This window comes from Schistocerca americana, chromosome 3 (genome assembly GCF_021461395.2).
Source record: "Schistocerca americana isolate TAMUIC-IGC-003095 chromosome 3, iqSchAmer2.1, whole genome shotgun sequence".
Classification (NCBI taxonomy): domain Eukaryota; kingdom Metazoa; phylum Arthropoda; class Insecta; order Orthoptera; family Acrididae; genus Schistocerca; species Schistocerca americana.
The window spans coordinates 557,357,826-557,385,424 of NC_060121.1; the positions used below are offsets into that span (position 1 = coordinate 557,357,826).

At 45.3% G+C, this 27,599-nt stretch overlaps 1 protein-coding gene across 1 annotated transcript in view; it reads left to right on the forward strand.

The window, feature by feature from the left end:
* Positions 1 to 27,599, forward strand: part of LOC124606219 (low-density lipoprotein receptor-related protein 4) — a 633,935-nt gene that overhangs the window by 207,110 nt on the left and 399,226 nt on the right. The window lies entirely within an intron of this gene.

Genomic DNA, 27,599 nt, shown 5'->3' on the forward strand with positions numbered 1-27,599 from the left:
TCAACGTTTTCATTATTTCCAACATCGGGCCGGGCTTACGTCTGGAGAACACCAAAAGAAGTACCCGACGGGAGGCCCTAGCCACATGACATTTCCCATAGCGTGATTCCGACGGTTAAACATGGAGGTGCTATGATGTACGTAGCCATATCATGATATTCTGCTGGTCCCATCACTACTTCAAAGGCCGTGTTGCAACCAACGATTATGTGAACATTTTGGGTGATCAGGTGCGCCTCATGATTCAAATGTTGTTCCCCAACAACGATGCCATAGTTCAGGACGATAACCTACCCATTCACACAGCCAGGACAGTACAATCGTCGTATGAGGAGCATGCAACTGAACTTCAGCGTTTTTTCTGGCCAGTACACTCCCCGGACATGAACTTTATTGAGCCCTTGTGGTCGGTATTGGAGCGCAGACTTCAGAGCAGACTTCCGCCTGCCTCGTCACTACAGGAGTTAGAAGAGGTTCGATCCGAATAGTGGCATAACATTCCACTGGAGACTTTACAATCATTATGAGCCAGTATTACAAGAAGAATCGCAGCTGTATTACAGGGCCCAATCCCTTATTAATAAACGATTCCCAAAGAAATGTAGGGGTTCACATTATTTTGCCTGTCGCTGTAAGGGGGTATAAAAAAGATTTTTTTTTATTTCAGGGTGTTGCTGCAGGATTTATACAAACGTAGTGCGACTTCGATGTGGGTATGTAGGCACTGACATGTAGGCAAGGAGTTAATATGGCATTTGTGTCTTCCCGACGTACTTGCGGTAAATGCGGAGAACTGAACTGTGACGACGTTATTAGTAAATGCTTCCAAGTTAGAGCAACGTCTTGTTATTCTTTTCTTGGTTGCCGAATGACAAACAGCGGTAGACGTCCATTGGAGTATGAAGAATGTATATGGAGCAGCATATCTGTCGAAAACCACCGTTGTGGAATGGTTGCAGTTGAACGCAAGACAGCTGTCGATGTGGAAGGACAACAGAAAGTTACACCAACAGTAGTGGGAGACACTCAAGTCACCTGATCTCCCCTCATGCGATTACCACACCTTTGGTCCCTTAAAAAAGACCTTTAATGGTCGACAGTTCTGGTTGGACGAGGATATGTAACAGGTAGTTGCGGACTTCTTCACCCAGTAGCACATGGTGTTTTGCCAAACGGGTATCGTCAACCTCGTGCGCCGGTGGGGTGATTTCCTCAATCTTCAGGGCGATTTTGCCTGATTGTCATACCGCTTCTGGACTGTACGGCCTTTTAAAGAAAACTTTCCACTACACAACAGCGCAACCTGCATGCTTGGCTAGCATCAGCATTTGTGATCAAGCAAGCGTTCCTCGCGCTATTTCCATGTGCTTGTCCGGCCCCTGTATACTATTTCGCTGATTCCATACACCAACTGGGACGTCCTACACACCAGTTCACTCCCATGACTTAAGTCAGCGGTGAAAGATAACACAGCCATTTGGTGCCAATTCTACACCATCTACTGCGCCCCAAAGGGAACGCTGTGTTGAAATGTCCCCTTAGAAAAATTATAAATGACTGTGCTTAAACTGACACACAATATTTTTTGCGCAACGCAATCTGACTTTTAATAATCCCTATAAAAGGATGGCCCTGACTAACAATAACCTATACCTTTCATGAATCACTTACCTCACAAAAATCTCCGTTACTCAAACTACTGCAATACAGCGAGCGTCAATACTACTGAAGGCACTAACTACTGATAGGCATAGTTAGCAAAGAAAAGGTTTTCATAAAGAACAAACAGTGTATTTACCTTAACAGTGTTCAAAACTCATAATATATATCAGTTCATGACATCCAGTCTCACAAATTTACTGTCTCTGATGGACACACGTCCAGATCATCCATTCTCAAAACTCCACCATCTCTCTCCCCACATCCACTACTGCTGGCGGGTCACCTCCAACTGCGCAACGCTACGCGCTGTTAACAGCCAACCGCCCAACACTACAATTGCGAACAACAATGCAAACCAGCCAGACTGCACACAGCACAGCCAGTGATTTTCATACATTGGCGTTACCAATAAAAAAAACCTATACAGCCTACTTACAGTGTGTCTTTAAGAGGGTGATTAATACTTTGTCCAGCGAGTTTATGCTGAATCTATGATGTTCTCTTCGGCCCTACAAGATTTGGATGCTCCTCAGAGCTAACACACACACGCCGGCCGGAGTGGCCAAGCGGTTCTAGGCGCTACAGTCTGGAACTGCGCGACCGCTACGGTCGCAGGTTCGAATCCTGCCTCGGGCATGGATGTGTGTGATGTCCTTAGTTCTAAGTTCTAGGGAACTGATGACCTCAGAAGTGAAGTCCCATAGTGCTCAGAGCCATTTGAACCATCTAACACACTCTCTCTCTCTCTCTCTCTCTCTCTCTCTCTCTCTCACACACACACACATACACACACACACACACACACACGTGTGCGCGCACACGCATGCACACAGAAAGAGAGAGAGACAGAGAGAGCCCTTTTGTGATCTCTATGTGGCACTTAACAGCAGATGAAGTCTCGCTTTTAAGCTTTTAATTGCGACATGAATTGCTGGCAGAGGCCTTTTAGTCGGTCGGGACGGTTGACGCGCGGCGGCCAGAGGCAACGCTCCCGCGCGTGGCAGCCCCTCGGAGGCAACAACCCCGCGCGCCTCCCCCGGCCGTGGGCGGCGCCGCGTGGGCAGCGCGACGCGGCGGGGCTCCCTCTGCAGAACCGCACCAAAACGCGCCGCCAGCCCCGGCGCTCAGCGCATGGCGGGCAGCGCCGATTAGTTCCGCCGCTCAAGTGGCGCGTGGGCGGCGCCCGCCCCGGAGTCCACCGCCAGTCTGCTGTGCGATTAACACACTTCGCAGCTGCGTGGGCGTCAATTACGCTTCAGCAAAAAGCGAGCGAACTGCTCTCTCCACACCTTCATTAGTGGCTCCATTCCATTCGGGCCGCCCCCGCGATCTACCGTTATCAGGGAAAGCTCGTATGGCGGATACCCTCCGCGGACCCCTAATGGTATCGCAGCCGCCACGGTCCTCGTACCGTGCCACACCTCTTTGCTGACGCCGCCTGCGTGGGGGGTCGCATTTCCATTTTTTGAAGCTCAATTATCTGCTGCAGTGGCTGTCATAATTCTTATTTTTCCCCTACTACACAGCTTCGGATCTGTAGCCATTTTCAAGCGAAAACGGACATACGCTGCGGGAAAAATAAATTAATACACCTGGAAAGACGACGTCGATTTTGGTCCGATGATGGCATATGCCACCTGTGGTATAATAGATGTACAGATGATGGTTTCAACGTCGTCAGCCAACAATTAGCGTAGCCCTTTAATAGAGAACGCTCACAGCCAGAAGGCTCAGTGTGACGCTAACGTGAAAAACAAGCAGGCAACCATGCCATGGAGACTAGAGATGGGCAGACTCGTTCATCCTTGGGAACTAGTTCACTGGTGATCGTTCTTTTTTGGGAGCCGTTCATTTTTACTCGTTCACCGTTCAGTTGTGGTTGCTATATGTTTCTTATGAAAAACTGAAAACTAGTAATGTAGGTGACTGAAGGATGGAGGGCACCAAGATGGGTACTTGCCTCCCCCCTGGAGTATAAAGTTTTTATTCATTACAGAATTCTCACACTCTTTTAGAAGTAATTTCTGTGATTCTGCAGAACCTCTCGTTTAGCCAATTGTAGCCTTGTGTGGTTGTTCACAGGGAAATAATATATGGTGGCGCACGGAAAACCGGCCCCGAGTACAGACTGCTCGCCAATTACTCACGATTTGTTGCCCGTTACGGGCAGATACAACAAACAGATAAACATGTAATAATCAGGCAGTGGTTCAAATGGCTCTGAGCACTATGGGACTCAACTGCTGAGGTCATTAGTCCCCTAGAACTTAGAACCAGTTAAACCTAACTAACCTAAGGACATCACACATCCATGCCCGAGGCAGGATTCGAACCTGCGACCGTAGCGGTCTCGCGGTTCCAGACTGGAGCGCCAGAACCGCGCGGCCACTTCGGCCGGCCAATTAGGCAGTGAAGAAATAACAAATAAGCTACAACTGCGAAACAATCGATGACGATTGTTGGGGAACAATGGGCAGTCTAGCGGTCGGGGCCGATTTTTCGTGTGTCGGCCTTTACCACTGATATAATATTGTAGAAGTTATCACATTTTCTTTGCAACATTTGACAGCAGACACTCGATTATGGAGCGCAGGCTTCATTCGGTTGCAAGTCGGTCTGCCTTCCATAGCAATGAACATGCCGTTTTACCTTGGATCGCCGGCTGGAGTGGCCGTGCGGTTCTAGGCGCTACAGTCTGGAGCCGAGCGACCGCTACGGTCGCAGGTTCGAATCCTGCCTCGGGCATGGATGTGTGTGATGTCCTTAGGTTAGTTAGGTTTAATTAGTTCTAAGTTCTAGGCGACTGATGACCTCAGAAGTTAAGTCGCATAGTGCTCAGAGCCATTTGAACCATTTTACCTTGGATCAAAGAAAGACGGAAAATAGCCGCTCGTCTACAAGCAGACAAAGACTCGGTGGCCACTTGGTCAGGTAAAGACTAACAGACAGGCCGGCAGGCTCAGCGCGAACGGAAGTGAGGATTTAGGAGCTAAAACGTATTTACGACCCAGCACGGCCACCCCAGAACACAGTCGCCTTTCCTTTTCGAGGGAAGATCGTAGCAAGTGCAACGTCTTTGTTTTCTGTTCGTTTTCGTAAAATAATTCACATTCGCAAGGGAATTACTCGCATTACATAACGGGCCAGTAATGAGTCGTCTACCAAACCAACATTAATCGTTTTCATTTGAAATTTGCTGGTATCTACATCATATTGTCTGCGCATCAAACTGCCATACTGTGCGGGAACTGAAGTGAGCTGATATGCCCTTTTGTTGCCTGAAGAGAGGTATCTATTACATAGAACGTTAGTTTTATGTAATTTACGTAACTATAAAATACTTTTTAATTACCGGTCGTGGACGCTGAATAACCAGAACCAAGTGCAAGAATAGTTTGGAGCACATGTAAAATGTGCGAGCGCAGTGAACGAATCGAACAGCTGGATACTGAACTGACTAGGGGTAGTAGGCAGTGGAACTGCGACAGGTAGTCATGCGAAGAACGACGAGTGCGGCCGAGGGAGACCGAGACTGAGACGAGCACAGGACCGAGGCAGGAACGAGAACTGCCGAAGTGACCGCCGCGCCGCGACCGAAGTGAAATAGTGAACCATGAACCGATCGTTCCTCGTTCCCGCGAACTATAAGTAGACCGCCGCGACCGAAGTGAACTATGAACCGATCGTTCTTCGTTCCCAGGAACTATAAGTAGACCGTCGCGACCGAAGTGAACTATGAAAGATAGTTCCATGGAATTCGTTCCTCGGTCCTTTCGTTCATCTTGGTGAACCGTTCCTTTGGATCCGTTCGTTCGCGTACTACCCACCTCTAAAGGAGACGCAGTCGTGCTTCCTAAAGCCAATAGAGCCAAAAGCGTCAAATTGTGGCTTTCCTAGTTGCGGGATGGTCCTTTCGGTGAATTGCCACTCAGGTTGGACGTGCTGTGTCAGTTGTGCAACGGTGCTGGTATCAGTGGTCACGTGAACATTCTCACATCCGTAGACGAGGTTCTGGACGTCCACGCAGCACAGACACCCACCACAATCGTCGAACTGAAAGCGCAGCTACCAAAGCACAGATAACAGACCATGTGAGCCCTTATGTATCAACACGTACTGTTGCGAACCTGTTATTACCAATGGGACAATGGGCAAGCACACCTCTAGCCTGTCTTCCACTCACGCCACAGCATCGATGTACACTGCTCGGCTGGTGCCGTCAGAGCATGACTTTGAAAATGGAATGGTGCACCGTGCTTTTCAGCGATGAAAGCAGATTCTGCCTGCATGCAAATCATGATCGTTTGCACGTACGACGTAGTTTGGTGAGTGCTGTCTCATAGACTGCATTCTCCCAAAACACAACCCAGGCCTTATGGTGAGGAATGCGATAAGCTACAACTCTCCTTCAGCTTTGGTCTGTCTGGAGGAGACGCTAGCCAGTGCTCGCTAAGTGCAGAATGTAGTTACACCCATTATTTTGCCATTCTTGAAACAGGCCGGCCTCTGTGACCGAGCGTTCCTAGGCGGTTCAGTCCGGAACCGCGCTGCTGCTACGATCGCAGGTTCGAATCCTGCCTCGGGCCTGGATGTGTGCGATGTCCTTATGTTAGTTAGGTTTAAGTAGTTCTAAGTTCTAGGGGACTAATGACATCAGAGGTTAAGTCCCATAGTGCTCAGAGCTATTTGAACCATTTTTTTGAACGAATTGTCAATCCTCTGGGCCCGGGTTCGATTCCCGGCTGGGAATTTTTACATCACTGGTACGACTTTCTCATACACAATCAAAGTATGACCTGATATTCATATCTTTATGGATCATTCTAATACTAGTTACTTTGATGAAGAACTCCTCTTAGTTTTCCTTGTTTTTTTTTTTTGTAGCGCATGAAAATGGATCTATATCCTGAAACCCGGGTCGTGCATATGATTTTATCCAAATAAATAATTTGTCACGTAAAACTGGAGCGGATTTATTCTTTATGAAAAACATTTGTATGTATCACAGCCGCTTTTAGCACTAATACCTTGGACACTGGTAATAGGTATCCCCCATTTTCCATTCTCATTTCAAAATGTTCCCGCATACTGCACATGAACTGATATCCTTTAATCGCTATCCATCTGGCTTTCTTTGTTATTTGGATTCTGCCCCATTTACTTAGTACTAGCTAAGTACCCGGTGTTGCCAGGGTATGTATTTATTCCAGTCTTCTTTTAGTCCATGTCCCCCTTCTTCCTTGTCATCTCCTCCCCCGGCCCCCTCTCTGTCCACCTCCACCACCACCACCCCACTCTCCATCCACCTCCATCACCAGCCTAGTCTGCAATTTCCTCAGCCCCCCGCCCCCTTTCTCTGTCCATATCCTTCTCCCACTCTCTTTGTCCATCTCCTCCTCCTGTCTTTGTCGATCTCGCCTCCCCCCCCCCCTCTCTCTCTCTCTCTCGCTCTCTCTGTTTTCTCCTCCCCCTCTCACTGTCGATCTCCTCCTCCCTCCTCTCTGTCCATTTACTGCCGGTCGAAGTGGCCGAGCGGTTCTAGGCGCTTCAGTCCGGAACCGCGCTGCTGCTACGTTCGCAGGTTCAAATCCTGCCTCAGGCATGGATGTGTGTGAAGTCGTTAGGTTTCAGTAGTTCTAAGTCTAGGGGACTGATGACCTCAGATGTTAAGTCCCATAGTGCTTAGAGCCATTTGAACCATTTGAGCAACAGGAAGACAATGTGTTGTTTCAACAGGTTAACGCTCTCCCAAACACTGCCCATGAAACTCAATGAGCTCTGCAAGATGTGCAGTAACTTCCCTGACCTGCACGATTTTCGGACTTAGCTCCAATCGAACACATGTGGGAACTGATGGACTGAGAAGCGACTCCTGAGACTTGACAACCAACATCTCTTACACAACTACGTGAACAGAACGAGCAGGTGTGGCATCACGTATCTCGGGACAGTATCCGCCATCTGCACGGTCGACTGGATGCCAGAGTCAGCGCCTGCATTGCTACCCGTGGAGGATAGACCACCTAATACAGGTGTTTCATCATGGATCGATACCTAGCACCTCAGAACCGCTTATGCTACTGATCTGCAAATATAATCATTTCATGTACTCCATACGCACTGCTGCAGCAACAAATCTTGAGTGAATTGGAAACCTCTAAAATGGTGTACAAATTTTTGTTTCTGCCAGCGTTTCGCGGTGTGTGAGTATGATACGCAAGCTCTTATTTTTTGTATTTGATATGCTTTAATGGAGCATTCGAGCCGCAGTAAGTTAATCGTCAGATGGAGGTGTTAGACGAACATTATCTTGTGAAAAGTGTCCACCTAGAAGCTACAGTCGTTGTGATTGCAGTGCATTTTGGTATCCGTAACAAATTCAGTTCAATAATGTACACATTAGCAAGTTTACACACACACACACACACGCACACATACACCCACCCACCCACACACACACACACACACACACACACTGTAAGGTACCCCTTATTCCCTGGCAAGAACACATTTTACTTTATTTCCAGTTTTGCTATTTCGCACACGTGAAGTGAATGTATCAGTGCCGTAGAACATGCGGAGTAAGGAGCGAGCGGTAGTTTCCCACGCTGGCTAGCAAAGGCCGTTGGCCATCTGGCGATTTCAGAGCCAGTGGGGTGAGGTGCCCATGCAGAAATCGCTTATGATACGTAGAGAAAGTAGATTTGCCCTAGCGCGAATCAAGTAATTTTTATTATTAAATAAACTCAAGAGCCAAAGAAACCTCTACACCTGCCTAATATCGCGTAGGGCCCTTCCGAACACGCAGAAGTGCCGAGACACGACGTGGAATGGATTCGACTAATGTCTGAAGTAGTGCTGGAGGAAAGTGACTCCATTAAATCCTGCACGGCTGTCCACAAAACCGTAAGAGTACCAGGAGTGAGGGAGATCTCTTCTGAATAGCACGTTGCAAGGCTTCCCAGATATGCTCAATAATGTTCATATCTGGGAAGTTTGCTGTCCAATGGAAGTGTTTAAACTGAGAAGAGCGTTCTTTGTTCATGGAGCTATTCCGTAGCAATTCTGGACGTGCGGGGTGTCACATTGTCCTGCTGGAAGTGCCCAAGTCCGTCGGAATGCAAAATGGACATGAATGGATGCAGGTGATCAGACGGGATTCTTATGTACGTGTCACCTGTCACAGTCGTATCTAGACATAACAGGGATCCCATATCACTCTGCCGGCCGAAGTGGCCGAGCGGTTCTAGGCGCTACAGGCTGGAACCTCGCGACCGCTACGGTCGCAGGTTCGAATCCTGCCTCGGGCATGGGTGTGTGTGATGTCCTTAGGATAGTTAGGTTTAAGTAGTTGTAAGTTCTAGGGGACTGATGACCTCAGCAGTTAAGTCCCATAGTGCTCAGAGCCATTTGAACCATTTTTTGAACCATATCACTCCAGCTGCACATGCCCCACACCATTACAGAGCCTCCACCAGCTTGAATAGTCCTCTGCTGACATGCAGGGTTCATGGATTCATGAGGTTGTCTCCATCCGCTCGGCACAATTTGAAACGAGACTCGTCACACCAGGTAACGTATTTCCTGTCATCAACAGTCCGATGCCGATGTTCACGGACGCAGGCGAAGCGTAAAGTTTTGTGTCGTCCAGTCGTCAAGGGCACACGAGTGGGCCTTCGGCTCCGGAAGCCCTTATCTATGATGTTTCGTTGAATGGTTCGCACGCTGACACTTGTTGATGGCCTAGCATTGAAATCTCCAGCAATTTGTGGAAGGGTTGCACTTCCGTCACGTTGAACGATTCTCTTAAGTCACCGTTGGTCTCGTTCTTGCAAGATGTTTTTCCGGCCGCAGCGATGTCGAGATCTGATGTTTTACCGGACTCCTGATACTCGCGGTACATTCGTGAAATGGTCGTATCGGAAAATCCACACTTCTTCGCTACCTCGAAGATGCTATGTCCCATCGCTCGTGCGCGGACTATAACACCACGTTCAGACCCACTTAAATCTTGATAACCTGCCATTGTAGCAGCAGTAACTGACCTAACAACTGCGCCAGACCTTGATGTCTTATATAGGCGTTGGTGACCGAAGCACCATATTCTGCCTGTTTACATTCTTTATTTGAATTCGGATGCCAATACCAGTTTTTTTGCCGCTTCACTGTATATGTTAACAGAAGTTGCCTTTTGCCACTTAGACATTAGGAGGAGTCTGCGGCTCATAAATACTATTTTTCAGTAATTTTACAACGCTAGGAAACGTTGATATTAATAACTAAACCGAAGATGTACGATCTTATACGAACTGTACCGACTGTACGATCAAGTTACAGACTATACACTATAGTCGGCTGTCGGCGATAGGATCGATCAAGTCATGTAGTAGCCATGCTCTCGTACCGTTAATGGTGTTTCTTTGATAAACGCACTGTAATAGCATCCCGTGTAAAACCTATTTGCATAAAAACATCTTCCTGCTTCATTATATAATACATAGACAGTAGTAATGCACTTTCAGACTCCGATGGCGCTGCTACGGTTCCGCAAGGGGATATAAAACTACGAGAGCATCTCCAGATAACAGGTAGGAAGAATTTCTATGCGGCGGCTCACTAAGCTGGTTCAAGGACGAGCTGGCTTACTGGCTTAATTCCTGCAAAACAGACAGACACACACACACACACACACACACACACAGGGTTTTACAGGTATAGCTGCAGATATATGTGGTACCTTAATATGCACACAGATCAGTGTTATGTTTTGTTTCTTTTTTTTTTTCCTGTATTGAATGGTCTTCCCACAAACACATCACAAACTTTACGATCTGATGTTTTCTGCACTGTCATAACCACACCACTAGGTGGAGTATGACTGTCAGTATAGGCTAACCGTCTTGTGTCACGTGTCCACACATTAACGCCCGACCTGCTGCCCAGGGGAAAATAAGCTTTAATAGCTTGTTCTTACCACGTGTAGTCGGAGCTACTAACCAAAATAAAAACATGTGACTTGTAATAGCCGTAATTATTATTCTGCAAATAACGTAAATACTGATGTAATGCTGTACAGTACAACGTTCTCCCTCCCCGCAGAAATATCTGCACTTGTACGCCCTACACCATACATAGTGTTACAAAACGATACCGACAAACTTCGAGTGGTTGTAAAGAGATGCCGCGAGAAACAAATTGAGGATAGGAGCCCGCGTCTGTAAACATCTTCAAATGACTCTACAGAGCGTCAGAGTTGTAGATAGCGGCGCCTGCCTCTAGCCACGCCTTCGGTAGCAAATATGATTTTGTACGCTGACTGACGGTAGGTAGCACGTCGCGCAGTGTTGCCGTTCAGCGGCCTCCAATGAAGAAAATGTAACTAGCTGCTTCGTGACAGTCCTTGTTTCTGTTGTCTCAGTGGATGACGGTTCCAAATAGGTTTTCCATCCACAATTTGCCGGCCGGTGTGGCCGAGCGGTTCTAGGCGCTACAGTCTGGAACCGCGCGACCGCTACGGCCGCAGGTTCGAATCCGGCCTCGGGTATGGATGTGTGTGATGTCCTTAGGTTAGTTAGGTTTAAGTAGTTGTAAGTTCTAGGGGACTGATGACCTAAGATGTTAAGTCCCACAGTGCTCAGAGCCATTTGAACCATCCGCAATTTATTATTCTCCTGGAACCCTCTAAAGATTTTATTGTAAAACTCAAATCAGACAGTCAAATGTTCTGCGCGACTTTTGAGTTTTGTGCATATGTAGGTATGCCAATCCAGAAGCTGTGTTCTTTAAATGTTAACGAGTATGCAATGATGCCCTCGTCGTGTTTACTGCAACAGCAGCTATACAATGTGATTCCGTGATAACGTTCCAAACTTTCAGGGATGATGGACAAGAATAAACGTGTCAATTTGAAGCAAGGAATCCTGGCCGGAAACGACTGGCACGAAAGTTATAAGCGAAAATCATTCTGATACCTCTGAGAGCGGAATACATCTGCCGGATCTGTTATTGCTAAGATTGTAGGGCAGGCACCTTTCAGAGGTCGTAGTATGGACGAAACCAAAAAGAAAATGTCCAGTAAAAGTGGCTCTAGAATGCATACCTTAAGAGCTACGGGCACTTGTCCAAGAGATGTTTTCCACAGTATCGAAGAAGGACAAGTGTTCATAGTTTTTGTGGTACGAATTTTGGAGCTCAAGTTTACCAGGTATTTTTCCCTTGTTTTGGTCCACACTACCACCTCTGAAAGTTGTCTACACTACAATCTTAGCAGTAACAGTAACGATAGACGTATTCCGCTGTCAGAAGTATCGGAACTATTTTCGCTTATAACTTTCTACTTGGTAGTTTGGGGCCGGGATCCATTGGTTCAAACTGCACATTCTGGAAAGCTTGTAACAGCACAGAATCGTCCTCTATATTTCAATGAGTGACTTACTTGTTATGAGTAAGGTCTTGCAAATGCCACATCGCCGAAATCAGCTGATCGTGTGAACATTTTCGGCTACAGAGGCAGCATGGTTCGTATTTCTGTAGGGGACTTCAAGCGACTTGTTGAGTCCATGCCACGTCCAGTTGTTGCACGACGCCGCCCGTAAGACGTCCGACACGATATTAGCAGGTGTTCCATGACTTTCGTCAACCCAGTGTAAATCTTTCCGAGCAATCTGATTTCTCTTATTTTATTGTTGTTGTTGTTGTGGTCTTCAGTCCAGAGAATGATTTGATGCAGCTCTCCATGCTACTCTATCCTGTGCAAGCTTCTTCATCTCACAGTACCTACTGCAACCTACATCCTTCTGAATGTGCTTAGTGCATTCATCTCTTGGTCTCCCTCTACGATTTTTACCCTCCACGCTGCCCTCCAATACTAAATTGGTGGGATCTTGATACCTCAGAACAAGTCCTTCCAACCGATCCCTTCTTCTAGTCAAGTTGTGCCACAAATTTCTCTTCTCCCCAAATCTGTCCACTACCTCCTCATTAGTTAAGTGATCTACCCATCTAAACTTCAGCATTCTTCTGTTGCATCACATCGAAAGCTTCTATTCTCTTCTTGTCTAAACTATTTATCACTCATGTTTCACTTCCATACATGGCTACACTCGCATACAAATACTTTCAGAAAAGACTTCCTAACACTTAAATCTATACTCGATGTTAACAAATTTCTTTTGTTCAGAAACGCTTTCCTTGCCATTGCCAGTCTACATTTTATATCCTCTCCACTTCGACCATCATCAGTTATTTTGCTCCCCAAATAGCAAAACTCCTTTACTACTTTAAGTGTCTCATTTCCTAATCTAATTCCCTCAGCATCACCCGACATAATTCGACTACATTCCATTATCCTTGTTTTGCTTTTGTTGATGTTCATCTTATATCCTCCTTTCAAGACACTGTCCATTCCATTCAACTGCTCTTCCAGGTCCTGTGCTGTCTCTGACAGAATTACAATGCATCGGCAAACCTCAAAGTTTTTATTTCTTCTCCCTGGATTTTAATTCCTACTGCAGATTTTTCTTTTGTTTCCTGCACTGCTTGCTTAATATGTAGATTGAATAACATCGGGGATAGCCTACAACCCTATCTCACTCCCTTCCCAACCACTACTTCCCTATCATGCCCCTCGACTCTTATAACTGCCATCTGGTTTCTGTACAAATTGTAAATAGCCTTTCGCTCCCTGTCTTTGAGCTCTGCCACCTTCAGAATTTGAAAGAGAGTATTCCAGTCAACATTGTCAAAAGCTTCCTCTAAGTCTACAAATGCTAGAAAGGTAGGTTTGCCTTTCCTTAATCTATCTTCTAAGATAAGACATAGAGTCAATATTGCCTCACGTGTTCCATTTTATTATGATAATCATATCTCCCTATATGCGTGGGCGCCAACATATTTTCACACTCTGACGAGAAAACTGACTATTGAAATTTCATGAGAAGATCCTACCGCAACGAGACACCCCTTTGTTTTGATAACCACTACCCTAATTTGCGTATCATTTCTGTGGCACTCTCTCACCTACTTCGCGAAAGTACTAAACGAGGATCCTTCATTGAATTATTTCTATGTCCTCAGTCAGTCTTATCTGATACGGATCCCACACCGTACAGCAGTACTCCAGAAGAGGGAGGAAAGTTTAGTGTAAGCTGTCTTTGTAGTAGACATGTTGCATTCCCTAAGTTTTGTTCCAATGAATCAGAGTCTCTGGTATGCTTTCCCCTCAACATTATCTATGTGATCGTTCCCATTTCAGTTCTTTAGGGATAATGCAATCCAAGTTACTACAGACAAAGCGCCAGTTTATTGTCATTCAAAAAATTTATTTAAGATGTGAGCTCCGTTGCAACTCAAATAGCGTGATATTTGAGTCGGCGATGTCTCTCGATACCGGCAGTGAAAAGGAAAACAACGCATGCGTGGTCTCCCTCAGAGAGCGAAATTCTGGAAGGGGTCGTGTAGGCACTGTTGTGCCCAGGTGAGTCCTGGGATCCAGAAGAAATTCTTTATCCCATTATCCATCGATTTCGCACTTTTAACTTATTTAGTTCCTGTCACCTCCATGAAACAAAGTTACTTGCTTCATTGTAGGCATTCATCGATCAGTGAAAGTAGTGTCAAATAACACTTACTGTGTGCCGTGTCAGAGAGATTATTAAAATTCGAATTAATGTTCGAAAGAATATCTTCAAAAATTTATAAATAGGAGATCGTATGTCTCCTAAGCCATCCTGTCCCGATGTCCTGCCATAATGGAGAACATGAACTGTTATCAGTGAACACTGATCTCGCTGTTTCACATGGATTTATATCACAGAATGCACCCAGAAACTTTCTCTTGCACGTCTTCGTCGTTGCCTTTCACTCGTAAGGAACTATCAAAAAGATATACTCGAAGGGTAATTTTTAGTTATGTACAGGTGGTCATAATTAAACTGATGGTTTTCCGAGTGCTACAGTGCAGGCTCTATACATTGTAGGTACGATCATTAACCGGTTCTTTTGCGGAATATGCGGAAAAATAATAGCTCCACTTTCTCCCATCAGGTGAAAATGTGGCGCCGTAAGCAATCATAATGTGAAATGCTTCCTGTTTCGACGTCGGTTTGCTGTTAGGCGCCTTTAGCGTTAAGGATTAAGAAGGTTGGAGTTCCTCGTAGGAAGCGCAATTGGTATTAAGAAGAAAGACAGTGCGCTGTTAGTAAAGTTGCTTTATCGGAACGACAGCAGTAGCAGCAGTGCATTACAGGAATATCGGCGACAGAAACAATAAATGGGCTAAAGAATACGATCAAGAAATTGTAAGGGACAGGTGAATTAGGCGGTGCAACAGGAAGAGCGAGGCTGCCCATTCCCACTGCAATTGTTGATGAAGCTACTGTAGCTATAGCCGACCGTGCAGCACATTCCTCAAAGTCTGCAACCACAACTCGAGATGTGTAACGGGAATTGTCTCTCCCCTGGTCAACAGTTCAAAAGATTTCGCGGAACATTTTACTCTGGTATCCCTGTAAGTTTCAGAATGTGCGCCAAATTGCTGCAACGCCGTTTGAGGAGCTGTCTGCGAGACAGCTTATTCTAACACAGCGAATGAATCAGATACAAAAGATTCTCGATCTACAAGAAGGTTATGTTTGATATTGTAATATGGCACCAGGAAAGGTGCCCCCAGCGACTAAGCTGTCCAGGTACTACCCAGCAGCCGCCCTCCCAGCTTAGACGGTGCGAGCAATGCCCGCGAATCACAAAGTTCCGGATTCGGCTCCCACGCTGGCAAACAGCTTCAATTTGTCGGAAATTTGTACGAGGATGTGACTCATCTCCTGATCCGTTTATTTTTTTCGAATTGTACCAGAAATTTCTTCTCTCCCCCACCCTGTCCAATGCCCCTTCTTAGTTATTCGACTTTTCTGCCTAATCTTGACATTTCATAAGCTTCTGTTCTCCTCTGAACAGTTTGTCGTCCACGTTTCACTTCCGAGCAAGGCTGCACTCCAGCCCAATACCTCCAGAAAAGACTTCCTAACACTTAAACTTGCATTAGAAATTAGCAAATTTCTCTTTTTCTACCTCTTGCCAGTCTGTATTTTTATGTTATCTCTACTTTGGTCGTCTTCAGTTATTTTACTGCCCACGTAGCAAAAGTCAACCACTACTTCTAGCGTCTAGTTTCCTAATCTAATTATCCCAGAATCGCCTTATTTAATTCGGCTACATTCAGTTTCCCTCATTTTATTTTGTTTTGTGTCTCATTTCATCTTCCAAGTTTACTGCCTTCTCTGAATTAATTACAATGTAATCGGCAAATTCCTAGTTTTTATATCTTCTGTCTGAACTTTACTCCTCTTTCCAAATTACCTCTTGATTTCCTTTAATACTTGCTCAATGCACGGATTTAATAACGTTGGGGATATGCTGCAATGCTGCCTCATTCGCTTCTCAGGTACTGCTTCCCTCTCACGTCCTTCAACTATTTATAACTGCTTAATGGTTTCTGTACAAGCTGTAGATAACCCGTCGCTCTGTGTATTTTATCGCTCCTAACTTCAGAGTTTGAGTCTATTCCAGTCACCATTGCCAAAAGTTTTCTCTAAATCTACAAATGCCATAGACGTCTATCTTCTAAGATACAGCACAGAATCAGTATTTGATCACGTGTTCCGATGTTTCTGCGGAACGCAATGCTCTTCGCTTCGGTCGGCTTCTGCCAGTCGCTCCATGCTCCTAAACATGTTCTAATTAATATTCTCGTGCCATTAGGGTTCCCAGGAGAGCGTCTGCGACGTACGAATCGTCCCTTCACTTAGTCAGCACAACCATGTTACTGTATGTCGACCGAGGCTCATCTTCATTTGCAACCAAGTTCCAGCTGGCAATCAGTCGCTCGCTCTCAGCGCTCACTTCGTTCCCTGCTGATGTTCTTGGTCATTACGACACTTCAGTATCCCAGCCCACTTCCACTATCTGGACAAATCACGTCATCTGATCTCCTCAGTCATGACTCCCTATGGCACATAAACTGCGTGCCTTTAATGTTAGTAACAATAATGCTGAAGTCTACCAGATATTATGCAGTATGATACCACGTAGCGACGCACCTTCTACTCTGATGAAACGATGAACCTCTAACAAACAAAACACAACGCAGTTCGCGGGTAACAAACAACAATTGTTTTTAATAGGCAGCTGCTTTTATATAATTTATCTTGTGTGACATAAACATGAACATGAAAAGTGGAGATAACTTCTATATCCAAACTATCAGAGATTCGACAGTGCTCGGTGACGTGATTTATTTAACCGACTACCGTTGTTTTTACTCACGAACTTGAGTGATGTCTATGTTAAAATCTTTCGTAACAGTGTGTGTGTGTGTGTGTGTGTGTGTGCGTGTGTGTGTGTGTGTGTGAGAGAGAGAGAGAGATAGAGAGCAAGCTTCTCAGCTCAGCCGCGATTCCGTAGACAGTGTCAAAGGTGACATACCGTATACTGGTCAAGCCTTTCCAACAGAGACTGCGCTAGTTAGGATGATCTTTTGTTGCATTAGGTTAATGAATCGACCCATAGGGTTTCATCCCATCTGCACTCTGTGTAGCTCTCGCGGGAAACGCAAGTAGACGACCTGTGATTCTAATTAGTGTTGCAAGTAGGTAGTTTCCATGAAATAAGGTCCAGGATGCCATTAAGATGCGTTTATTTGCAAACGCCGTAAAATAGGAATAGTTTAGTGTTGTAAAACTATTCCCTTCACAACATTAATAATTTCCGAGATCACAGTAAAGCTAAATATTATAACTGAACAGCATCTGCATACATTCTGTCGCGACTCTCACCTATGAACAGGCTATGTACGCCCCATCGCCGACAGGCGAGCTTGGCGCAGCCGAAATCTCTTACTTACATCGTGACACTTCGTAGACAATCATGCATCTTCAGTATGTTAACAATATCCATGTGCCTATTGAATATACGAGCTTATTGTGTGAAGCCCTGATGACCCGTAGGCTCACCCTAGTACCAGTTATGCAAAAAGATGACTTTAATATTAATATTTAATAAAGTAAAATCCACACTCTACTCTTATGACTCATCATCGCGCCATTTGGTCCAGTTGTTGGCTTTTTCTCCGTGGGGGCTTCTTCCTCCCTCCCGGATTATTCTGCATCACTGCTTAATGCAGCGAATTGACTGCGGCTATCTGCCGAGTTTTAAGAAGCGTAAAATTTGGAAAAATAAATGGCCTTAAAAACAAGTGACACCTCACAAGTAGGTGTGTGAGAGTGGGTGTGAGAGAGTGAGTGGGGGAGAGTGAGTGGGTGGGAGGAGGCAGGAAGGAAAAATCGACAAGTAAGGGAGTGATAGGAAGTGGGGAAGTAAAGCGGCACTAAAGATAAATTCACAACAGAATTGGTTCAAATGGCTCTGAGCACTATGGGACTCAACATCTGAGGTCATCAGTTCCCTAGAACATAGAACTACTTAAACCTAACTAACCTAAGGACACCACACACATCCATGCCCGAGGCAGGATTCGAACCTGCGACAATAACGGTCGCGCGGTCCCAGACTAAAGCGCCTAGAACCGCTCGGTCACACCGGCCGGCTAAAAGAATTGGTTTAGCATGTCAACCTTAATTTGGCTGCTGCAAATGTCTTAGTATCGACAACGTCTGAACACTTCCTGCCGCAGTTCTGATATGGTACAAAGTTGTGCAACACAGTGCGCCCAGCTTTAGAAGAGAGAACAGAGAGTAGTTGGGCAACGATTGGTATGTCGGTCATATGAACTGAAAGCGGGGAATGCCATTATCACTCATCAACCGCTTCCTCTCATGACTTCCTCCCTCCCTCCCTCCCCCTCAATCTAATCAAAATCCAGCTGTGGGGGACTAGATGCAGGCGGAACTTTGTACGGAATACAATTCAACACTGTCTTCATTCGAATGGACTTCCTGCAAATCGTAAAGTGAGATACTATCTACACTTTTTTACTTGCTAACGATGACTGAACGTCCAACTGACAAGTTATACCATACGATTAACACAAAAAGAACAGCCGTCAACCTGAATTATTATTTATTATACCCGTTTATAACGTCTTGCTTAGTATTGTAGGACGTTTCTGTGACAGTTTTCTCTATTACATATCTCGAAAAGGCATTTGACCGAGTGCCACATGATTTGATTTGGCTTGCTCAGAGAGAGCATGGAGTGCCTGAAGAACTCGTAAGACGGCTCAGACTGCCTTACCGTGACGCGAAGCAGTCGGATACAGTTAGCTGCTGGACTTTCGGGGAATTTTCCTGTTTCTGCAGGAGTACATCCGGGATCTGTCGTCTCACATCTCCTCTTGTCATAGTCATGGATACGGTCACAAGCGAACTACAGAAAACCGCACTCAGTACTTTACTATATGCTGACGATGTGCTATTGGTCTCCGAAGATAAGAACGTCTGCAATGTCAGATCCAATCCCGGAACGATCGCCTTGCGTAAACAGGTCTACGACACAACGTAAAGAAAACGTAGTATCTTACGATAGATTTACAAGGCCCGGATGCCATCAGAAGCAATGGTGTTAACCCTCCAGCAGCAAGAACCTTTAAGTACCTAGGCTCGACATCACGGAGACCTCAGCGAAGAAATCTCTGAACGCCTGAGCAGCACTTGGATCTTTCTGTGACTGCTGTGCTCTGCAACCAGAAGATTCCATACAGCCCCAAGTCGGATGTACACCGATCTGTAATCCCTGTTGCTGCATATGGTGTTGAATGCTGGCCTTCAATAAAAGGAGAAGGACAACGGCTTGCTGTCATATAAACCAAAATGCTTATGTGGTCATTTGGATTAACACGGCATGATTATGTCACAAATGATGAAGTTTGTTATAGTGAGTAGCAGCGAAGGTATTCTTACAATGGTATGGGCATGTCCTTAGAGCAGACGCAACAACAGTCGCGAAGACTGATTTTCGCTTGAGAGTATATGGTAGATGGCCAGTAGGACGAACTAGACAGCGATGGCTTGACACCCTGCATGAAGGTCTGAAAATCTCAAGCCTGTGCCCTGATGAAGCACAAGATCAGATAAAAAGGCGACAGAAATCCAAAACACCTGTCGCTGGCAGCATGCGAGACAAACACTGAGGAAAAATAAGAAGATTAATTACATATTGTGTTTGGTAAACGTGAGGTATATCTGAGTTGGCCCATCCGGCTCGCAGGTCTCCCAATGTGGCGTCGAATGTAATAAGACCTGCACCAAGGCGGCCGGACCTGCCCCGCAAAGGGCCTCCCGGCCAATGACGCCAAACGCTCATTTCCATTTCATTTCCATATCTAAGTTGGTGACTACATCTAGAAATGAGTTCTGAAGAACGTTCGGAACGATATGTTATCTTTCTTTTGGCTTTGCAGTGAGTTTAAATATGTAATTCTGAGAAACATATGCAACAACAAATACTATTTGTATTTCTATGTTTGCACATAGCTTGCTGCTACAAACCAGTTCTTGTGAATTCAATCGTTACTCTGGCCTAACATAAACAGAATTACTTCCTTGTTATGCTTACATGTTGTTACCGCAGTCGGGATTGCCACCTATTTTTCGGTTATCTGTGCTCTCCTTTGTAAGCCTTATTTTAAAATACAGATATTCAATAATAAATTAAATCATTATTCATCGAGAACTGAGCACTGTATCTTAAGAGGATGCAACGAAAACTCTCAGAAATTTTACACGTGGAAGTAAAACACGGAACCGCTCCACGAAAGAAGAAAAAGAAAAACTGTCGCAGTTTATTGTTCGAAACGTTTTAAACTGCACTCTCTATTGCACAGATTATTAAAACGTGATCATATCGATTAAATATGGCTTGTAAATCAGTTTAAATTTAAGTAAGCTAATCATATTTGCAAACCATCTAGGGGAAACTACAGCCGTAATTTTTCCCCAGGACATGCAGCTTTACTGTATGATTAAATGATGATGGCGTCCTCTTGGGTAAAATATTCCGGAGGTAAAATAGTCCCCCATTCGGATCTCCGGTCGGGGACTACTCAAGAGGACGTCGTTATCAGGAGAAAGAAAACTGGCGTTCTACGGATCGGAGCGTGGAATGTCAGATCCCTTAATCGGGCAGGTAGGTTAGAAAATTTAAAAAGGGAAATGGATAGGTTAAAGTTAGATAGTTTGTGGGACAACTTGACTAGAAGAAGGGATCGGTTGGTAGGACATGTTTTGAGGCATCAAGGGATCACAAATTTAGCATTGGAGGGCAGCATGGAGGGTAAAAATCGTAGATGGAGACCAAGAGATGAATACACTAAGCAGATTCAGAAGGATGTAGGTTGCAGTAGGTACTGGGAGATGAAGAAGCTTGCACAGGATAGAGTAGCATGGAGAGCTGCATCAAACCAGTCTCAGGACTGAAGACCACAACAACAACAACTATACAAATTCGTTTTTAACACTCTGTTTATGTTTAATTATTACAGCAATACTATTCCTTACAAATGTTAAGAGCGTTCCAGTACTACGGATTCGATTTGTGTTGGGGAACAAGTTCAGAATTTATCTCCATCAGTTCTGAACTTTAACTCAGTAGTTGCTATTCTTTATAAATGTTAAGATCGTTCCAGTGATATGGATTCGATTTGTGTTGGGAAACAAGTTCTGAATTTATCTCCATCAGTTCTGACCTTTAAGTCAGTAGTTGTAAAATTTCTAAGCTCTACTGAAGACGTAGTCATGAGTGCAGCACCAGCTCGCACCCGTCTCTCCTCGATGTTAATCAAAGACTATGTGAGAATGTCGGCCGCCAGAGCCTTGAACATATGGGCAGTTGAATCGCTCATTTCTAAAGGATACCACATCCCCTCTGAATAGTTTCGAGTAAAATTCCGAAATATGTTTTACAGTGGGACGGCCAGGAAAAGGTATTTTTGTTCATCAGTACAAAATATTGCAGACAACATTCTACAAAAAAAATGTTTTTCTATTCAGTATGAAGAAACCAATTGCCTTCTGAATTCTGTGAAATGCGGACATTCCAGCATGAATTCAGAAACCTGCTTTCTTATGCACAGGCTATTTAGTGGCTTTCTCATTTTCGCTAGAGTGTTGGACGAAAATTTATTGGTTATTTACTAAGCAATGGGTTAGAACTAGCATACTGAAGGTACAGTGTATCTAGTAATATTTTAGTTAATGGCATTAGTTATCCTCTACATGGATTCTCAGTATATACTCATAATACAATAGGGCTTGTATTTCACATTCTTCTATATGTTCTACACTGGGCACCGTGTTTGTTATTTTCAAACATGTGGAAAGTGTGCGTTAAAAGTCAACCAGTCAAATCGTACGTGGCAACCGCACGCAGATTGTTCGAGTTGTAAATGTATTCTGAATAATCACCAAGAATGAGTGCTACCTTCGATTGATGTTCCACTCCTCTTCCTCTAGACACATGGAAAACCAATCCCTTTTGTATTAATTCGGCCACGACCTCCTAAAATCTAAAATTTACCTTCGTTTTCCCCACGTTACCTATAAATATGTTGTTCTTGGCACAGTTTACAATGGATTTCTCTACTAATCTGCACCTTCTCCAGATGAAGAAGTCTTTCAGAAAATAACAGCCGAGCGGTCTAAGGTGCTGCAGTCATGAACTGAGCGGCTGGTCCCGGCGGAGGTTCGAGTCCTCCCTCGGACATGGGTGTGTGAGTTTGTCCCTAGGATAATTTAGGTTAAGTAGTGTGTAAGCTTAGGGACTGATGACCTTAGCAGTTAAGTCCTATAAGATTTCTCACACATTTGAACAGAAAATAACAAAAGCTTTATTTTCTTGCTATGTCAGCTCCACTGTGGAGAGAAGCCTCATCAGCATAGCATAATGCAACAATGCCTGGGAAACCACAAGCCACAATAAAACACATTTATCAAAAAATGTGAGAGAGGATCTTTCAGAAAAGACTGATTCAATCACCTAAGAACTGCACTGTCCAGTCACATTAATGGTTCAAATGGCTCTGAGCACTATGGGACTTAACATCTTAGGTTATCAGTCCCCTAGAACTTAGAACAAGTTAAACCTAACTAACCTAAGGACATCACACACATCCATGCCCGGGGCAGGATTCGAACCTGCGGCCGTAGCGGTCGCGCGGTTCCAGGCTGAAGCGCCTAGAACCGCTCGGCCACTCCGGCTGGCGTCACATTAATGTGACCACCTGTCAGGAGCTCTAGTAACCATCTTTTGCAGCGTGGACCGTTGTGAGACGTGCAGGAAGAAAGTCAGTGAGGTTCGGGAAGGTACCGACAGGGGTGTGGGACCACGCTGACTCCAGCGCCGTAGGCAGCTGCGTTAGATTTCTCGGTTGAGGATCCATGGCGCAAACAGTCCGAGCGAGATGGTCCCACAGATTCTCGATTGGGTTTAATTTCGGGCAGTTTAATGGCCTGGGGACTACGTTAAGCTCGTCCTGGTGCTCTTCGAACCACACACGTACACCACGAGCCGTGTGACAAGTTGCATTGACCTGCTGACAGATGCCATTTATCTGGGGAAAAAGTAAGTGCATAAAAGGGTGAACATTGTCCCTAAGGATAGATGCATGCCTGTGTTTATCCATCGTGCCTTACAGAATAACAGGATCCCCAAGAAATGCCAAGAATACGTTCGGCCAGACCCTGGTTGCAGGGTGTTTGCTTTCAGACGTTTCACACCGTACACGTCAATGACCATCCGTCCGATGGAGTATAAAACGTGATTCTTCTAAAAAGGCCACCTGTCACACTCACCGGACGTCCAGTTGCAGTACTGGCGTCCAAATTCCAGCCTTTGTCGCCGTCGAACAGCACTCAACATGGGTGCATGAATCAGGTGCTTCCTGCGGAGGCCCATACGTAGCAACGTACGCTGGAAGGACTTTGAGGAACCACTGCTGTTAGCTCTTAGTTCATTTGGGCAGTCTGCTGCTCAACAGATGCAAGTCTATTCGAAAGAAAACGTTTCCGCAGCCATAGTTCGCCCCCTTTCATCCACGGCCCGCGATGCACCTCAGTTGCCTCAGCGCCGGTTTTGGACTGCGCCGTTTTGCCATGCACGGTATGCTTTAATTACGGCGACACGCGAACAGTTTACCAACTTAACTGTTTCGAAAATGCTTCCACCCCTGGCCCGAAAGTCAATGATCATAGCCGTGCGGATCTAGGCGCTTCAGTCTGGAACCGCTTGACCGCTACGGTCGCAGGTTCGAATCCTGCCTCGGGCATGGATGTGTGTGATGTCCTTAGGTTAGTTAGGTTACGGCGACACGCGAACAGTTTACCAACTTAACTGTTTCGAAAATGCTTCCACCCCTGGCCCGAAAGTCAATGATCATAGCCGTGCGGATCTAGGCGCTTCAGTCTGGAACCGCTTGACCGCTACGGTCGCAGGTTCGAATCCTGCCTCGGGCATGGATGTGTGTGATGTCCTTAGGTTAGTTAGGTTTAAGTAGTTCTGATGACCTCAGATGTTAAGTCCCATAGTGCTCAGAGCCATTTGAACCATTTTTCAATGATCATATGACAACGAGTGCACTGTTTTCCGTGACCCCCTCCCCCCTCCCTCCCTCCGCCATACTCACTATATCCCCTACACTGCCAGTGATGCCACCTGGTGTCTGTAAGTGGTTATTGCACGCTGAAGGGGTAACATTGGCTGTGGTCATATTAATGAGACTGGACAGTGTACATTCCAAACAGTAAAGTTATTCCGGCAACTAATACGTTGAAAATGAAAATACGTGGGTTGGAACTTTAATAGTGGCAACTATTTATTTACAGCTCGTACAAAATAGATACCTGTATCAAAGTTTTACTGACCTTCAAAGTAGTCACCATCATTGTGTATAACCCGTTGCCAGAGATGTGGAAGTCGTAGGATAATCTTAGCAGTGCCAGTTGTGTTGAGAGTTCGAGCGGCGCGGTCTATTGCCCGACGAATTTGTAGCAGTTCTGAAGCGAATGCCGTGAAGTATTTCCTTCAGTTTAGAAATCGAGGTGAACTAACGAGGGCTTAAGTCAGGGGAGTGCAGTAGGTGGTACAGCACATAGCAGCCCCATCAATCAAACAAATCAATAACAGCTTGCACTGTACGTCCTTGAGCATTGTCCTGCAAAATGATTGTCTGCTCCTGCAGAAACTGTCATCACTTCTGTCTTTATGCTGTTCATTTTTGGAACACAACGTACGACCTGCTTAGAGACAGAAGTGATGACACTTTCTGAAGGACCTGACCATCATTTTGCAGGACAACGCTCAAGCACGTACAGTCAAAGCTGTTACTGATTTGTTTGACTGATGGGGCTGCTTAGTACTATACCTCCTATTGTACTCCCCTGACTTAAGCCCTCGTGAGATAAACTCGATTTCTAAACAGATAGAAACACTTCACAGCATTCGCTTCAGAACTGCTACAAATTCGTCGGGCAATAGACCGCGCCGCTCGAACTGTCAACACAACTGGCACTGCTAAGAGTATCCTACGACTTCCACATCGCTGGCAACTGGTTATACAGAATGCGGGTGACTGCTTTGAAGGTCAGTAAAACTTTGAAACACGTATCTATTTTGTACGAGCTGTAAATAAATAGTTGCCACTATTAAAGTTGCAACCCTCGTATTTGTCTTTCGACTAATACACGCTGTTGGAGAAAATCTGACACATTAGCCTTATCAACGTTTCTCAGTTGTATATTGAATATTGTACACTTTCAAGATGCTGTAGCATGATCGAAAGCAATCAAAACTATTAAGGAAACTCTCACTAAGGATTGGCGGCACTCTGATACAGCGCATACAAATAGAGAAAAAAAATGGCTCTGAGCACTATGGGACTTAACTTCTAAGGTCATCAGTCCCCTAGAACTTAGAACTACTTAAACCTAACTAACCTAAGGACATCACACACATCCATGCCCGAGGCAGGATTCGAACCTGCGACCGTAGCGGTCGCGCGGTTCCAGATTGTAGGGCCTAGAACCGCTCGGCCACTCCGGCCGGGGCAAATAGAGAAGCCAATTTGATTTATATAGTGAAAATTATAAAATAGCAAGAGAAAAGAATAATTTGCAAACTGGAACAGAAACGAAAGCACCATGACAGTTTGGTTACTATTTGAAAGATCACCTTCTAGAACTTGACCAAGATACATTAGAATCATGGAACTAATCATCGATACTGTCCTACATATTTGAGCTGTATAGCCACGTCGGAGGTTCTGAAAGACTGTTCTGAAAAGCGGGGTGTGTTCTCTGCCGAGAACTCAGTAGACTGAAAACGAAACTTTTCTCAAATATGTTAGCGTCACACTGAGGCGACAAAAGTCACGGGATATTTTCTGATATCTTGTCGAACATCCTCATGCCCGCCGTAGGGCAGCAACTCGCTGTGGCATGGACTGAACAAGTCGTTGGAATTCCTCTGCAGAAATATTGAGTAATACTACCTATGTAGCTGTCCACAATTGCGAAAGAGTTGCCAGTGCATGATTTTGTGCACGAAAGGGACTCTCGAGTATGTCCCATAAATGCTCCATTGGATTCATGTCGGGTGATGTGGGTGGCCAAACTATTCGCTCGAGTCTTCCATAATGTTCTTCAAACCAAACGCTAAAAATTATGGCCCGATGACAAGGAGCATTTTCATCCATAAAAATTCCATCGTTGATTGGTACATGACGACCTGCAAATGGTCTCCAAGTAGCCGAACATCCAGACGACCCAGTCTGTTCCATGTATGCACAGCCGCCCACACCATTATGGAGTCGTCACCAGTTTGCACAGTGCCTGCTTGACAACGTGGGTCCATGGCTTCGTGGGGTCTGCCCCACACTCAAACACTGCCATCAGCTCTTACCAACTGTAATCTGTACTCATCTTACCAGGCCATTGTTTTCCAGTCGTCTAGGGTCCAACCCAAATGGTGACTAGCTCAGGAGAGGCGCTGCAGGTGATATCGAACTGTTAGCAAAGGTCTGTCATCTGCTGCCACAGCCCATTAACGCCAAATTTGCCGCACAATCCTAACGAATACATTCGTCGTACGTCCCGCATTGAGTTCTGCGATTATTTCACGCAGTGTTAGCGTTGACAGCTCTGAGGAAACGCAACTGCTCTCGATCGTTAAGTGAAGACAGTCAGCTGCTGCGCTGTTCGTGATGAGAGGTAAAGCCTGAAATTTGGTATTCTCGGCACAGTCTTGACACTGTGGATCTCGGAATACTGAATTGCCTAACAATACCAGAAATTGAATTTCCCGTGCGTCTAGCTCCAACTACTATTCCGCGTTCAAAGTCTGTTAATTCTCGTCATGCGGTCGTAATCACGTCGAATAGTTTTCGAGTGAATCGCCTGAGTACAAATGACAGCTCTGCTTTTTTTTCTTTTTTCTTTATTGTGATTTCATTCCCCTGCCCCATATGGGCAGGGGAGGGCTGTCAGCGGTACAATCTGCCGCTCTTCAGCCGAGTGACAAGACAACTAGTACAAGAATAAAATGTTACATATAAGGCGATAAAAAACAGGGACATAAAACAGAGTAAGGGGAGATAATGGAGGTAAAAATACACTGACATGGAGACGTTCATGGAGGGACAATTAAAAAAGTCGACATAAAATTAAAAAACACAGTTGGCGATTCTTAAAACACAAAGAAGACATTGAAGGGACACGCACAGGTTAAAAGTCAGCCACAGTATTAAAAACAACTCTAGAACAGCACACGTTAAACCCACTTGGAGCATACACGATGAAGAATAAAACTGCCATGTGGGACCTGCCAAGGGAGAGGCCGGAGATCATGGAAAAGGAGGGGTGAGCAAATTGCAGCAAGGGGGGCGGGGGCAGGAAGAAAAGAGGAGGGGCGTCAGTGGGTACACCAAGAGGCAGGAG